This window comes from Bombyx mori, chromosome 12 (assembly GCF_030269925.1).
Source record: "Bombyx mori chromosome 12, ASM3026992v2".
Taxonomy (NCBI): Eukaryota; Metazoa; Arthropoda; class Insecta; order Lepidoptera; family Bombycidae; genus Bombyx; species Bombyx mori.
In genome coordinates, this window is record NC_085118.1 from 11111754 (window position 1) to 11126714 (window position 14961).

A 14961-nucleotide genomic window follows, 5' to 3' on the forward strand; every position below is an offset into this window, starting at 1 on the left:
GCTTCTGGGTGATAGAGAGGGATAAGGTTTTGCTTTATCCCCAGGATGGACATGCATTGACGCATGACTGCCGAAATAAATTGTACGCCATTATCAGAAACTAGTCGGCGTGGAAGACCAAATCTCATAAAATACTCCTCAATGAGGACATGTGCACACGCCTCAGCAGTAGCTTCCTTCAATGGGAAAAGTTCTGTCCACCTCGTAGCAGTATCTTCTATTAGCAAGATCCAACGCTCCCCCTGTTTTCCAGGTGGTAACGGGCCGAAAAGATCAACTGCCAAGACCTCGTTGCGCTGGTTCATCACCGGCGTCTGCAATAGACCTGGAGGCTTGGTATTAGCAGCCTTATAGCGTTGACAATGGATACATGCCTTTACATAGTCGGTTATGATTCTTCTCATTCCTGTGAAGTAGAACAGACGTGAGACTTGTTGGTAAGTCCGGTCAATTCCTGCATGTCCAGCGGTAGGGGCATCGTGAAGCTCTTTGAGAACGTCGGTCACTTGATGGGCAGGAATGACTAATTGTGGGGCCTCGGCATCAGAATCCGGATTAAGTCGATATAAAACACCCTGTTCCATTAGAAATCCTCTTTCTGACCATCTTTTAGCAGCAAGTTCATCCACTCCTTCCAGTTCTGTGACGATCTTCTGTATTTCCGGATCAGTCAACTGGTCTTGACGTAACTGGGTAGGTGACTTGGTGGGCAGGTCGCAAATGACAGAACAGATGCCGCAGTTATTTTGTGTTTCGTTGGAACAGATCGGTCTACTTAACGTGTCAGCGACAACGTTAGCTTTTCCTGGGGTGTACTCGAATCTAATGTCAAATTCTTGGAGTTTAAGCGCCCAACGGACCAACCTACCAGCAGGAGACTTTAAAGAAAGCAACCAACGCAAGGGTTGGTGGTCACTGCCTATAATAATTGGTTGGCCGTCGAGGTATGGCCTGAAACGCTCCACGGCCCAGACTACAGCAAGCGCTTCCCGTTCTGTAGTAGAGTAGTTGCGCTCCGCTGCGGTGAGTAGGCGGCTAGCATACTCGATAGGCCTTTCGTCCTTGCCTTCCCCTTGAGCTAAAACTGCGCCAAGTGCATAGTTGCTCGCGTCGGTACGCAGTACTAAGGGTTGTTTATTTCATTTTCTTTTGTAATGGCGGTCCTTTTTGATTTCGCCAAAGTCAAGTTTTATAGTCTGTGGTTTTGATTATGCTCAGCTGATGTCTTTTGGTGAAGTTTGGATTCTTTTTTGTTGGGTGGGCTTCGTGATTGCACAAGGTCACATCAATTTTAATTATTATTATTTTACAAAGTAATCAACTGTTGAATTACTAACCTAAAACAGGACAAACAATATATGTATATATACATATACATACATATATATATATATGTTACAGAAAAGATTGTCAGAAGATTAGTAAGGACAAACAACTTATAGTCTAATGTTATTCTGGTGAACATATTCACATAAAATATTTACAAAAGTTGTATGTACAAGGCTCAACAAAGATTTGAGATTCGTCGGTCTGGGGATAATGTCCGGTAGAACTTCGTAAAGGGAAGGTCTTCTAGGGCAGTTAAAGAAAATGTGTTCTGCTGATCCCTCGTCGAGCCCACACTCACATAGGGAGCTATCCTTGACCCTTATTTTAGCTAGGTGAACCGGGGTACAAGCATGACCTAATCTTAACCTACATATTGTGGACGTGACTCTCTTGTTGGCTTTCCTGTATTTAAAAAACCAAGGCCGAACGAGCAACGAGTCTTGAACATCCGCGTAATGTTTGCCTTTAATGCGCTTCGAAAGGTTCCACGCTTCATTCCAGCGCGATATGAGATCGGCCTTGGCTAGAGACGTTAGATCTTGTGCATAGGTTGTGTAATGAATATCACTACCTATTGTCGTGGCATCCTTAGCACACTGATCAGCACCCTCATTACCCACTATACCGCTATGTCCCGGGATCCAAGCTAGGGTGATTTTTATGCCAGACACGTGACACCGAAAAAGAATTTCTTTAATTTTCAGAACAAAAGGGAGTTTTGACTTGGATCTGAGTTGGTTTGCAAGGATTGCCTGTAGACAGCTTCTAGAGTCGGTGAATATCACCGTGTTGTGTAGCTTATGTGATTCTATATACATCAGGGCTTCAAGGATAGCTAGCGCCTCTCCTGTAAAAACCGAGGCTTGAGGGGGACACTTAAAGTTTAAAATGATTTTGTACTCCGGTATCCAGACAGCGAAGCCTACACAGCCGTCAGCTTTTATTTTTGATGCGTCAGTGAACATAGTATGCCAACCGTTCCATTTACTATTGACGACAGAGTTAAATTTGGCGTTTGCACCGGGGTCATCTTTATTTATTCCGATATTTAGAACAATGTCCGGACGGTATAGAATTGCATTATAAGGTGTGAGGAATAATGGATTTAACCTACATTGATAGACGGGACAGGGGAGGCTGATAAACTTAACAAAACTGGTGAAGAGGCATGGGTGGGACTTATGATTCCAGTAACTGTTGAAATAGATGTGTTCCGAAAGAGTATGTAACTTTGAAATAAGAGGGTGGTTAGAAAGCTGAAAATTTTTGTAAATGAATCTGTCCGATAAGTATTGTCTCCTCAAGTGCAAGGGGGGTTCTGCACATTCAACCTGAAGGGCGTTAATGGGGGAAGACTTCATTGCTCCGATTATGATACGTAGGCACTTTGATTGGATCCTGTCCAAGGAGGTTAAGGCAGACTTATTGCAAGGTTCTAGAATGTGAGTGCCATAATCAAAATGGCTGCGAATCAAGGCGTTATATAACAGTTTTTGAGTGTAGGGGTGTGATCCCCACCATACGCCTGACAGGGAGCGAAGAATATGGATGTTCTTTTCGCACTTTTTGATGATGTGGTTAATGTGTTGGACACCAGTCATACGCGAGTCAAGAACGACTCCGAGAAATTTTACTGAGTTTCGCACTGGGAATATTTTGCCATCAAACGAGACAATGACGTCGGGAATAGATCGCATGCGAGAAAATGTCACTACACTGCTCTTCTCAACTGAAAGGGATAGACCATGATTACCTAACCAGTCATGGAGATAGTTAATAGCGGAGTTGAGGCGAGCAGAGGCATCCCCTAAGTCCCTGACTGAGACGTATAGAGCCAAATCATCCGCATATTGTAGTACGTTGCAGAATGAATTTACCGAAAGTTCTAGGTCGTAGGTATACAAGTTGTATAATAGAGGGCTTAAAACTGATCCCTGAGGGAGGCCCTTCCATAGAAGTCTAGGAGGAAGTAAAGAATTTTGGCAAGAAATTAAAATGGCTCTAGATGAAAATAGATTAGATATGAAGTTAACCATCTTCTCTGGGATACTCAGCTGGAGCATTTTTTGCCTGAGTACAGGAAGAAGGACATTATCGTATGCGGATGCAATGTCAAGAAAAACCCCGACCAAGGACTCTCTTTTAGAGAGAGCAATGCGTATATCCGTTGCAAGGCAACCTACGCTATCCATAGTGCTCAATCCCTTCCTAAAGCCAAATTGACTTGCAGGGAGGATGCCTCTACTCTCCACAAACCACTCCAATCTATTTTTAACAAGATGTTCTAAAATTTTGCTCATGGTACATGATAGGGCGATGGGACGGTAGCTACTTGACTCGTTATTAGGTTTTGCTGGCTTGAGGATAGGGACGATTATTTGGGTTTTCCATTCATCTGGAGGGATTCCTAAAGAATAAATATTATTTAATATGTTTAGAAATATTAATTTGGACGTAAAGCTACATTTGACAATGAATGAATAAGGTATTCCATCGATTCCCGGGGACGAGTCCTTAAGAGACTCCAAAACTGCAGTTAGTTCGTCCAGAGAAAAAGGGGCCACAAGAGTATCAGGAGTAGGTGAAAGCGGAGGGGGAAGGGAAGAGGACTCAGCTAAGGTGGGAACGTAAGGGGGAGCAAGTCGACATGAGAATGAGTCGATCCAAACCGATGGGTCGTTCGAAGAAGAATTGTGGTCTACAGATACGGATCCGCGAAATCTCCTGACATTATTCCAGACCAAAGAAGGGCGGGAACTGGGAGAAAGAGACTCACAAAACATGTTCCAGCCCAGTCTCTTTCGTTCAGATAGTGTTCTGACTGTCCTTGCAGCTACTTCTTTATAACTTATGTAATTAGCTGGAGACATGTGTAACGCGTACTCCATCTCGGCTTCTTTACGTTGTTTACATAGATCAGAGCAGTCAGAGTCCCACCAGGGAAGTGATGGGATTTTACCCCTAGAAGCGTTTTTAGTAGGAATCGCTGTCTCTGCTGCTGAAAGTAAAGCATTCCTAAAGATGGAGTAAGCAGCATGGGTGTTCTCATGGGGGACTGGGGAAAGATGAACCAAAAGAGCGTCAACAGACTGAGAGAACAGGGTCCAGTCCGCCTTAGACAAATTAAATTTAAGTCGAGGGTTGCGAGGAGGGAGTATATAATTAGAGGAGTCAGGAAAGGACATAAGGATGGGGAAATGATCACTACCATGCGTATTGCACAGCGTAAGCCATGTGAGGCGCGAAGAGGTGGCTGGAGTGCATAGAGAAAGGTCTACAGCGGATTTTGGGTTCTGGCCAGGAAGAACTCTACGTGTGGGGGAGCCGTCATTGAGGATGCAGAGGTTGTGGTCATCAACTAGGTCAAGGAAGGCGGAGGATAGGGAATCATTCTGATAACAACCCCATGAACTGTGGTGGATGTTAAAGTCACCCAATACAGCAACAGGAGGGGGGAGGGCACCAATGATTGAGAATAGATTTGTTAGGATGGACATGTTAGGATCAGGTATATAAACGGATAAAAAAGATATATCTAAGGCTCTAACAGCCACTACATTGAAGCAGTTACTGTCATGTGGAGGGAGGGTGATCTGGGAATATGGGATGGATCTCGAAACTAAAATGCAGCTACCGCATTTTCCGTTGTTCTTATCATCCCGGAGGCACGCAAAACCGGGAACCCTGAAGCGGGAGCCCGGGAGTAGGCGTGACTCCTGGACAGCAAAAATCAAGGGGTTATGCTTATTTATGAGAAAAATCAGTTCAGCTTTTTTTAATCTAATGCTGCGACAATTCCACTGTAGGATTGTTGGGAACATTGTTGAAAATCGAAATCAGCTGAGTCAGTTTTTGATAGACGTTGTTCGGTAGGGCTACATCATTCATTTTCGAAATGATGTTGATGAGGGTGGACAAGAGAAGTTCTAGTAGATTTTCTTGTTGAGGGGGGTTGGGAGATAACAGAGCGCATCCATTGGGGGTGGTGGAGGCTGGAGTATCTACAATACGACAGTGGGCTTCTCTATCGTAGCCTGGGCTTAGAGCAGCAGAATATGGGCGTCGGGCTATATTAACAGTCTTCTTATAAGAAGAGGACTGAGAATTGGGATGGAGTGGCTGAGAGAGATCAGTGTGGATTGTCGGAGGATACGTGGACGGAAATGATTGAGTCATTCGGGCAGTATCTGCAAATGATCTTCTCACCTGTGGGAACCTAGCCGATGCTTCTAAATATGAGATGCTTTCCTGTGACATAACTAATTTGATCGATTTTTGTCGACTGTGCTCTGGGCAGGATGTGTCAGTGGCAGAGTGGGGACCGGAACAGAACAGGCATAGAGGGGATGACTTCGAGCAGGTAATTCCTTCGTGGGGTTGGGAGCAAATAAAGCAACGAGGGGCTGATCGGCACTGCGTTGAAATATGGCCGAATCGGCAGCACTTGTTGCACTGGATAATGGGAAGGACATAAACTTCAACTGGGAGAGAAGTAAAAAAGCAGAAAATCCGATTTGGAAGTTTTTGACCAGAGAAAGTTAAAACTACAGATTGGGTAGGTATCCAGGTAGGGACATTATTTTCTATTTTCTTCCTATTCAAGCGGCGTGCTTTAATTACTGCACCGCAGCCAGCAGGAACTTCTACCGATTGGACCAGCTCCTCTAAAGTCCATTCTACTGGAACATCACGCACAATTCCCATTCGTTGGGGGTTGGTGCTTCCCGCTTCCGTAGGTTTAACCCGCGATTCCCTACAAGTGACCCCTGGGTGGTGCTAAACGGGAGCCGAAAACATAACCGGTGGTAGGACCTAGTCCGACTGGCTGGCGACCACCCTCCAACTAGAGTCCGCCGCCAAATAGCCTAGCTGTGTTCCGGCGTGTGGGTTGGAGAGCCAGTTCTATCCCTTCCCTTTCCCCTTCCTTGTTGGGGTTGAGTCTTGGTGACGCCTGGAACTTGCGGAGCAGACGTGCGTGCGAACTCACGGGGCGTGATTGTTTGACGGGGGTATAGGGAGACCCAGTGAAACGGTACCCGCTGCCGCCCGCCGGTCAGTAGGGGACCTGAACCCGGGTGTCTCTACTAAACTCCGCCCCGGGAAGCTGTCCCGCCAACCGGTGTAAAATCCTGCCGTGCGGTCGTCGTGCCGGAGTCGGAGACCGGAGTGGATCCCGGCGATCGCACGCAGAGTGGACTGGGGGCCCTTCCATGCCCTGCGTCAGTCTCTCACGCAATCCGTGGTCGAGCACGTACTATGTTCCGCGCTTCATTCAGGTGTTGCCTCGATCTCACCTCCAACATCCTACCTCTCCTAATCCTACTCTCCGAAAACATAAACATCATGAAGACGACAAAAAAAAAGAAAAGGGTTTCACAGGCGGTCCCCCATTCCACATTTAATGTGGATTTCAGCAATGTCAGGGGCCTACATAGCAACCTTGACGCCGTACACCACCACCTTGAGACGGCGCAGCCTGCCCTGCTTTTTTTAACGGAGACGCAGATATCTGCTCCGGATGATACCTCATACCTTGAATACCCCGGCTACGTATTGGAGCACAACTTCCTGCGTAAAGCCGGGGTGTGCGTATTCGTCCGGGCTGATGTCTGTTGTCGCCGTCTTCGGGGCCTCGAACAACGGGACCTGTCCCTCTTGTGGCTGCGCGTAGATCACGGGGGCCGTAGCCGAATCTACGCGTGCCTGTACAGGTCCCACAGCAGTGATGCAGGTTCAGCTCTGTTTGAGCATGTGCAAGAGGGGACTAACCGCGTGCTTGAGCAGTACCCATCTGCGGAGGTAGTGGTTCTTGGAGACTTTAATGCTCACCACCAAGAGTGGTTGGGATCCAGAACCACTGACCTCCCGGGTCGGACTGCCTACGATTTCGCCTTGGCCTACGGCTTCTCCCAGCTGGTGACACAGCCCACCCGTGTCCCAGATATCGAGGGGCACGAGCCTTCTTTGTTGGACCTTCTGCTGACCACAGATCCGGCCGGATACAGTGTGGTGGTCGACGCTCCGCTTGGATCGTCTGATCACTGCCTTATTCGTGCTGCCGTACCACTCTCTCGTCCTGATCGTCGAACGACGACCAGGTATCGAAGAGTTTGGCGGTATATGTCAGCAGACTGGGATGGATTGCGTGAATTTTACGCATCCTACCCATGGGGGCGGTTCTGCTTTTCCTCTGCTGATCCTGACGTCTGTGCGGACCGTCTTAAAGACGTGGTGCTCCAGGGGATGGAATTGTTTATTCCCTCCTCTGAAGTGCCCGTTGGGGGTCGCAGCAGACCCTGGTATAACAATGCCAGCAGGGATGCTGCACACCTCAAGCGATCCGCATACGTGGCATGGGATAATGCCAGGAGACGTCGGGATCCTAACATCTCAGGGGAAAGGCGGAAATATAACGCCGCTTCCAGGTCCTACAAGAAGGTAATTGCCAAGGCGAAGTCGGAGCACGTCGCTAGAGTTGGCGAGCGATTGAAGAGCTATCCCTCCGGGAGCCGTGCTTTTTGGTCGCTCGCCAAAGCTGCAGAAGGAAACTTCTGCAGGTCTAGTTTCCCACCACTGCGCAAGTCCGATGACAATCTGGCCCACAGCGCGAAAGAGAAGGCTGACCTTCTGGTCAAACTCTTCGCCTCGAACTCGACTGTGGACGACGGGGGTGCCACACCACCGAACATCCCCCGGTGTGATAGCTCCCTGCCGGAAATCTGCTTCACACAGTGTGCAGTCAGGCGGGAGCTCAGACTCCTGGACGTCCATAAATCGAGTGGGCCAGACGGCATCCCCGCAGTGGTTTTGAAAACGTGCGCCCCTGAGCTGACACCTGCGCTAACGCGTTTGTATCGCCTCTCTTATTGCACTAACAGGGTTCCGTCTTCATGGAAGACCGCCCACGTCCACCCTATCCCCAAGAAGGGTGACCGGTCGGACCCATCGAGCTACAGGCCTATCGCGATAACTTCCTTGCTTTCCAAGGTGATGGAGCGAATTATAAATACACAACTCCTGAAGTATCTTGAAGATCGCCAGCTGATCAGTGACCGACAGTACGGTTTCCGTCACGGTCGCTCAGCTGGCGATCTTCTTGTATACCTTACTCACAGGTGGGCTGAAGCCTTGGAGAGCAAGGGCGAGGCTCTTGCTGTGAGCCTTGATATCGCGAAGGCCTTCGACAGGGTCTGGCATAGGGCACTTCTATCGAAGTTACCATCTTACGGAATCCCCGAGGGTCTCTGCAAGTGGATCGCTAGCTTTTTGGATGGGCGGAGCATCACGGTCGTTGTAGACGGTGACTGTTCTGATACCATGACCATTAACGCTGGCGTTCCACAAGGTTCGGTGCTCTCCCCCACGCTTTTCATCCTGTATATCAATGACATGCTGTCTATTGATGGCATGCATTGCTATGCAGATGATAGCACGGGGGATGCGCGATATATCGGCCATCAGAGTCTCTCTCGGAGCGTGGTGCAAGAGAGACGATCAAAACTTGTGTCTGAAGTGGAGAACTCTCTGGGGCGAGTCTCCAAATGGGGTGAATCGAACTTAGTTCAATTCAACCCGTTGAAGACACAGGTTTGCGCGTTCACTGCGAAGAAGGACCCCTTTGTCATGGCGCCGCAATTCCAAGGAGTATCCCTGCAACCTTCCGAGAGTATCGGGATACTTGGGGTCGACATTTCGAGCGATGTCCAGTTTCGGAGTCATTTGGAAGGCAAAGCCAAGTTGGCGTCCAAAATGCTGGGAGTCCTCAACAGAGCGAAGCGGTACCTCACGCCTGGACAAAGACTTTTGCTTTATAAAGCACAAGTCCGGCCTCGCGTGGAGTACTGCTCCCATCTCTGGGCCGGGGCTCCCAAATACCAGCTTCTTCCATTTGACTCCATACAGAGGAGGGCCGTTCGGATTGTCGATAATCCCATTCTCTCGGTTCGTTTGGAGCCTCTGGGTCTGCGGAGGGACTTCGGTTCCCTCTGTATTTTGTACCGTATGTTCCATGGGGAGTGCTCTGAGGAATTGTTCGAGATGATACCAGCATCTCGTTTTTACCATCGCACCGCCCGCCACCGGAGTAGAGTTCATCCATACTACCTGGAGCCACTGCGGTCATCCACAGTGCGTTTCCAGAGATCTTTTTTGCCACGTACCATCCGGCTATGGAATGAGCTCCCCTCCACGGTGTTTCCCGAGCGCTATGACATGTCCTTCTTCAAACGAGGCTTATGGAGAGTATTAAGCGGTAGGCAGCGGCTTGGCTCTGCCCCTGGCATTGCTGAAGTCCATGGGCGACGGTAACCACTCACCATCAGGTGGGCCGCATGCCCGTCTGCCTACAAAGGCAATAAAAAAAAAAAAAAAAAAAAAAACATTATAAGATGGGATGTTCGCTTCAAATTTAGCCGGCTGAAGTGCTGGGTGTTCTAGAAAAGCGTTAGCCGCAGCAGCAGATTTAAATTCCACTGAAACCCTGTTGCGGCCAATGCGTTTCACACCATCCTGTATTACATTTTTTATGCTGTTTCTGAATAGAAAGTGTCCGAATTTGATGGGTTTCAAGGTGGGACCAGCAGACACATCTGTTACCGTCTTATTAACGTGGACTAAAAAAGGGGCAATGTCATCTTCACAGTATCGGGTCTTACGTTCAACAAAATCGGGATGTGTGTACGTGGACTGAATCGACGGCGAAGTTTGTGAAAGATTAGTAATCGTTTTTTTAGGGGGAATGTTTTCCTCAGACTGTGGTGGTCGTTTTCTGGAATTGGGTGGATCTATATCCATCTGAGAAGAAAAGTTTTGTGAGTGGGGCGCACGTGGTCCTTTATAACCTCCCCCGGGATCGTGCGGGTCATCCATGATTCTTACCTTTTAATAATATAACAAACACAATATATTTACACTCACGGCACAACAGATATATACCAACACCAACACGAATCAGTAGCGCAAGTCAACAGCAATTTAAACAAATAATATTAATTAAAACACCGGGAAACTTCGAAGACACTTGTGTTCACACTCGACGTCACCCGAACCGTCCAAGGGTTGTTTAAAATTCGCTTGAACAAGTACGGGCGCCGTGGTCAGCAGACGCTTCAATTCTTTGAATGCCTGTGTTTGTTCAGGTCCCCAGCTCCATGTGTAATTCTTCTTGGTCAGTCGAGTAAGCGGTTCTGCTATCTTTGAAAAGTTTGGAATAAACTTCCTGAACCAAGAGCATGTTTGGAGAAAAGTTTTTAAATGTTTTAGGTTAGATGGTTCCAGCATATTAAGGACAGCACTGACCTTCTCAGGGTCAGGAGACACACCGTCTGGAGTGATGACGTGGCCCAGATAACGGACCCTTTCTTTGGCAAAAGTGCACTTCTCTCTGTTTACGTGAAGTTTAAATTCAGACAAACGTCCAAAAACAGCTTCCAGATCTTGTAGGTGTTGCTGGAATCCTTCTGAAATAATTACAAATCGTCTAGATAAGCAAGTACTGTAACATCCTTCAAAGCAGCACAGGAGCGTAGACGATCAATAAGCCTTTGGAAAGTCGCCGGCGCATTCTTCAAGCCGAACGGCATTCTTTTAAAACGGTAAGTGCCTAGGGGGCAGACAAAAGCTGTTTTGTCTCTGTCTGCTTCTCGGACCATAACTTGCCAATATGAAGAACGAAGGTCTATTGTGGTCATGTAACAATTCTTCTTCGTACTCTGGAGAAGATCATCAATGCGTGGGAGTGGGTAAGTATCCGATTTGGTTACTTCATTTAAGCGCCTGTAATCCACGCAGAATCTTACATTACCATTGGACTTCGGTATCATCAATGCAGGAGAGCACCAGGCGGATTCGCACTCTTCAATGATGTCATCTGCCAGCATCTTCTCTATTTTATTCTTCATCGTCTCCTTCTTGGAAGGGTTAAGGCGATAGGGCGGCACAGCTATCGGGGGGTGATCTCCGGTGTCTATGCAATGTTCTATGAATGGTGTCGGACCTCCCCCTGCTGTAAAAATACTTTCATGCCGAATAAGGAACTCGGATAATGCTTGGCGCTCAGCTGATTGCAAGTGCATACCTTCATCATCCCGAAGCATGTTAGTAGAAGCTATGCACACACCACGAGACATAGGTTCAAAAAGTAATTTATAATGCACCTTAGCATCAGTACTAAAATACCATTCATGACGATGAAAATCAATAATAACTTTGGCAGCATTAATAAAATCAATACCCAGTAAAGTTTCATTATCATTAGAATCAGGGAAGATTATAAATGGAATATCAATCACTATGTGTTCTAACCTCACTGGTAATATGGTTGTCAATACATTCATATTCCGAACATGCCCATCAGCAAGTTTGACTCGCCTAGTGGAGGGAGTAAGAGGGTGACCCTTTTGCAGAAGGAGAGCATACAGCGTGTGACCAGCAATACAATGCTTAGCTGCTGTATCTATAAGTGCAGTACCCTGTTTACCGAGAACTTGAATTTTGAAAATAGGCCGTAAATGCAAATACCTATCATCACTCTCACGGTCGTACACGGACGCTACAACACTTCCCTCACATGTACAATAATTAAAATTCAAACAATTATCAATTTCCACACATTCGTTAATTTTTCCAAAATTACACTTACTGCCTTTTGTGTCACAGTCATGGTTAGTTGAAAATTTTAAATTATTACAATTTGGTTCAATTATTTGATTATAAGGTAAAATTGAGTTCTTACATTTAGGTCTAGTTCCCTGGTTATAACAAATATTTAAATTTTTACACTTTGTCCGAACATCCTGATTATATAAAACATGAGAATCACAAAAGGTTGGCATCTCATTATTACTAGTGCAATTACAGTTAATATTCTTTGACACAGAATCATTACAGGCATGAAAATAAGATTTTCTGGAAGTAGGGCCTCTGTTAATGGTAGCATAATTAATATTTGCATCCCGGTTACAAAAATTTTGACATTCAAAATTACTCAGAAAATTATTTTTGTCATGCTGCTTAACATCATACATTGCATTCTGAACAGGTAAATTAGAACTAATTGTGTTAGTATTATTAACATTACACTGAACACTATAAAACGCATTATTGTCATTTTGCACACCCTCGGAAAAGTTAGATTGACTTTGCTCACCTCGGTTGTTTAACTTACGGCACTGTTCCCGTGCATGTCCAAACCGTTTGCAGTAGGAGCACACTGGACGCTGTTTCTTCGTGGTCACGAATTGCTCTGCAGAACCTGGCACAGCAGCGGCAGGCGTGGCAGCGGCAGGCTGGGCGACAGCGACAGGCACAGCGGTGGCGGGCACGACGGCCGCGGCGGAGTTTGGAAAGCGCGCGCGCGGCGCCGGGGCACTCGCACGAGCGGCGCACGGTTCAGGCCGACTCGCAGCCTGGGCCGGCTGGGCACGGATCGAACGCACACCACTAGTGGACGACACTGGTCTCGATTGAGTCTCCTCTATCGAATCTTCTATATTCCGAGCATGGTTTAATAATGAATTGAAAGATGTGATTTGTTCACGGCGCAATCTTGTGCGTATTCTATTATGAAGCAACCCGTATATCATATCAAGTTGTACTTTTTCAGTAATATCATCCCGCGGTAGCTTTGCCATAAGCGTACGAATACGAGCAACAAACTTGTCTGTGTTTTCGTTATCCTGCGGGGAAGCAAATATTTCCAAATATATTCTATGTGGTGGAAGGCGGGTGCCATATGCATATATTAAATTTTCTTTGGCTTCGTTCCAAGTGGAGATGTGATGCTTTAATCCTAGCCACCACGTAGCTGCGTCAGCAGACAAAAGCATGGCTAGGCCTCGTATGATGTTAGCGTCAGATACTTGAACGCATTCTGTATAACTTTCAATTGCATCTATAAAGGCCTCAACAGATTCACCAGGTGCACCGCTGAAAGAAGCTCTGCAACGCGCCAAGGTACCATCTACGTTCACTGGGGGCATCGGCGGAGGTGCCGGAGTCGACGATCTTTGTTCCATCACGTACGACATAATGTTCTTAAATGTTTCGGCCTGCGAACGTTGCAGCGAGGCCATCAACGCTGAAACATCATCCAGGTTGAACGTAGAATTGTTGCTACGTGATTCGGCGTGGGGGCGATCATGGGGGCTATCATGCTCCTCGTGATTTTCGTTGGCATTTGCATCTGCAGCAGGAATAACGTCGTCTTCGCGACGTTGCTGGCGATCTTGATTTCTAGTTATTTTTTTTTTTTTTTTTTTTTTTTTATTGCTTAGATGGGTGGACGAGCTCACAGCCCACCTGATGTTAAGTGGTTACTGGAGCCCATAGACATCTACAACGTAGACGCGCCACCCACCTTGAGATACAAGTTCTAAAGTCTCAGTATAGTTACAACGGCTACCCCACCCTTCAAACCGAAACGCATTACTGCTTCACGGCAGAAATAAGCAGGGCGGTGGTACCTATCCGCGCGGACTCACAAGAGGTCCTACCACCAGTAACAGTTAAAGGCATTCTTTACAATTAAGCACCAACAGCATACAATAGTTAGCAAATTTTTCACAAAAGCGTGCGCGCCATTTTGTTAGTCCAAGCAAGAAAAAAATTAGGAAACGTTGGGCAGCCAGATATAGTGAGGGGTAGATCTCAGGGGTATTTAAAACTATGGGTTAGTCACCAATATCGACTTTCGAATTTTAATCTTCCTTTATCACAAACAATTTCAATTTTACACAATAATTACATTTAGACGCGGGCGCACGCTATTCACACTCAAAACGGAAGCGCCCGGAACATAGATTATACACTGTTGAAAAGATTGACATAGATGCTAACTATGTATAGCGAGCGGGCATACGGCCGCGAGAGTGACGTACCGGTCGGTTTGCTACATTTTTAATTTATATTTATGATATTAGCTATGTCCAATTATGACATGTTACTCACCACATCTTGCGAAAGTATGCTGAGGCTTCTACAGGAGTTCGCACTTGACTTTTAAATTATTTTCGATATGTTCTTGATTTACTGTATTAAACCTTGAATTAGTATAAATAATGCTTGTTGGAAATAAAGATTATGCTATCCATTAAATTTTAATGCATAATTACGAGGCAGCCACATAGGGCGCAGTATTTATCAGTAAAATGAGTAGGTACCATGAGTATTACTCAAATGAGTACTACAATTTCAGTTTCCCTGCAACAAGTATAATTTGGTATCCCAATTACGTGATTATTTACTAACTTCGTAAGTTACTTAAAAAGTACAATAATTATGAAAAGTTTTTGATAGCTATTCGATAAAAAGTTCCATAAGTTATCACACAAAATAATTTCAAAATCAATGCCGTTCTTATTCAAATTTAAATTATTGTAATATAGAGATATATAAAAACGACCAAATTAAATAATCAGAATAAACATTGCCTAGTTTTCACATTTTTAAATTACTAATTTAAAAAACTTAAAAAAAAAAATTAACAGTCTAGCTGCAACTCTAATATTTGCCATTACAAATCACAACAGCACTCCCTCCCTTTTCGTGTAACTAGAAAATTACCACAGAAAATTGTAAATAGACACATGAAGGTATTCTCACATCAATGAAACATATATGTTTGTTTTGTTTACT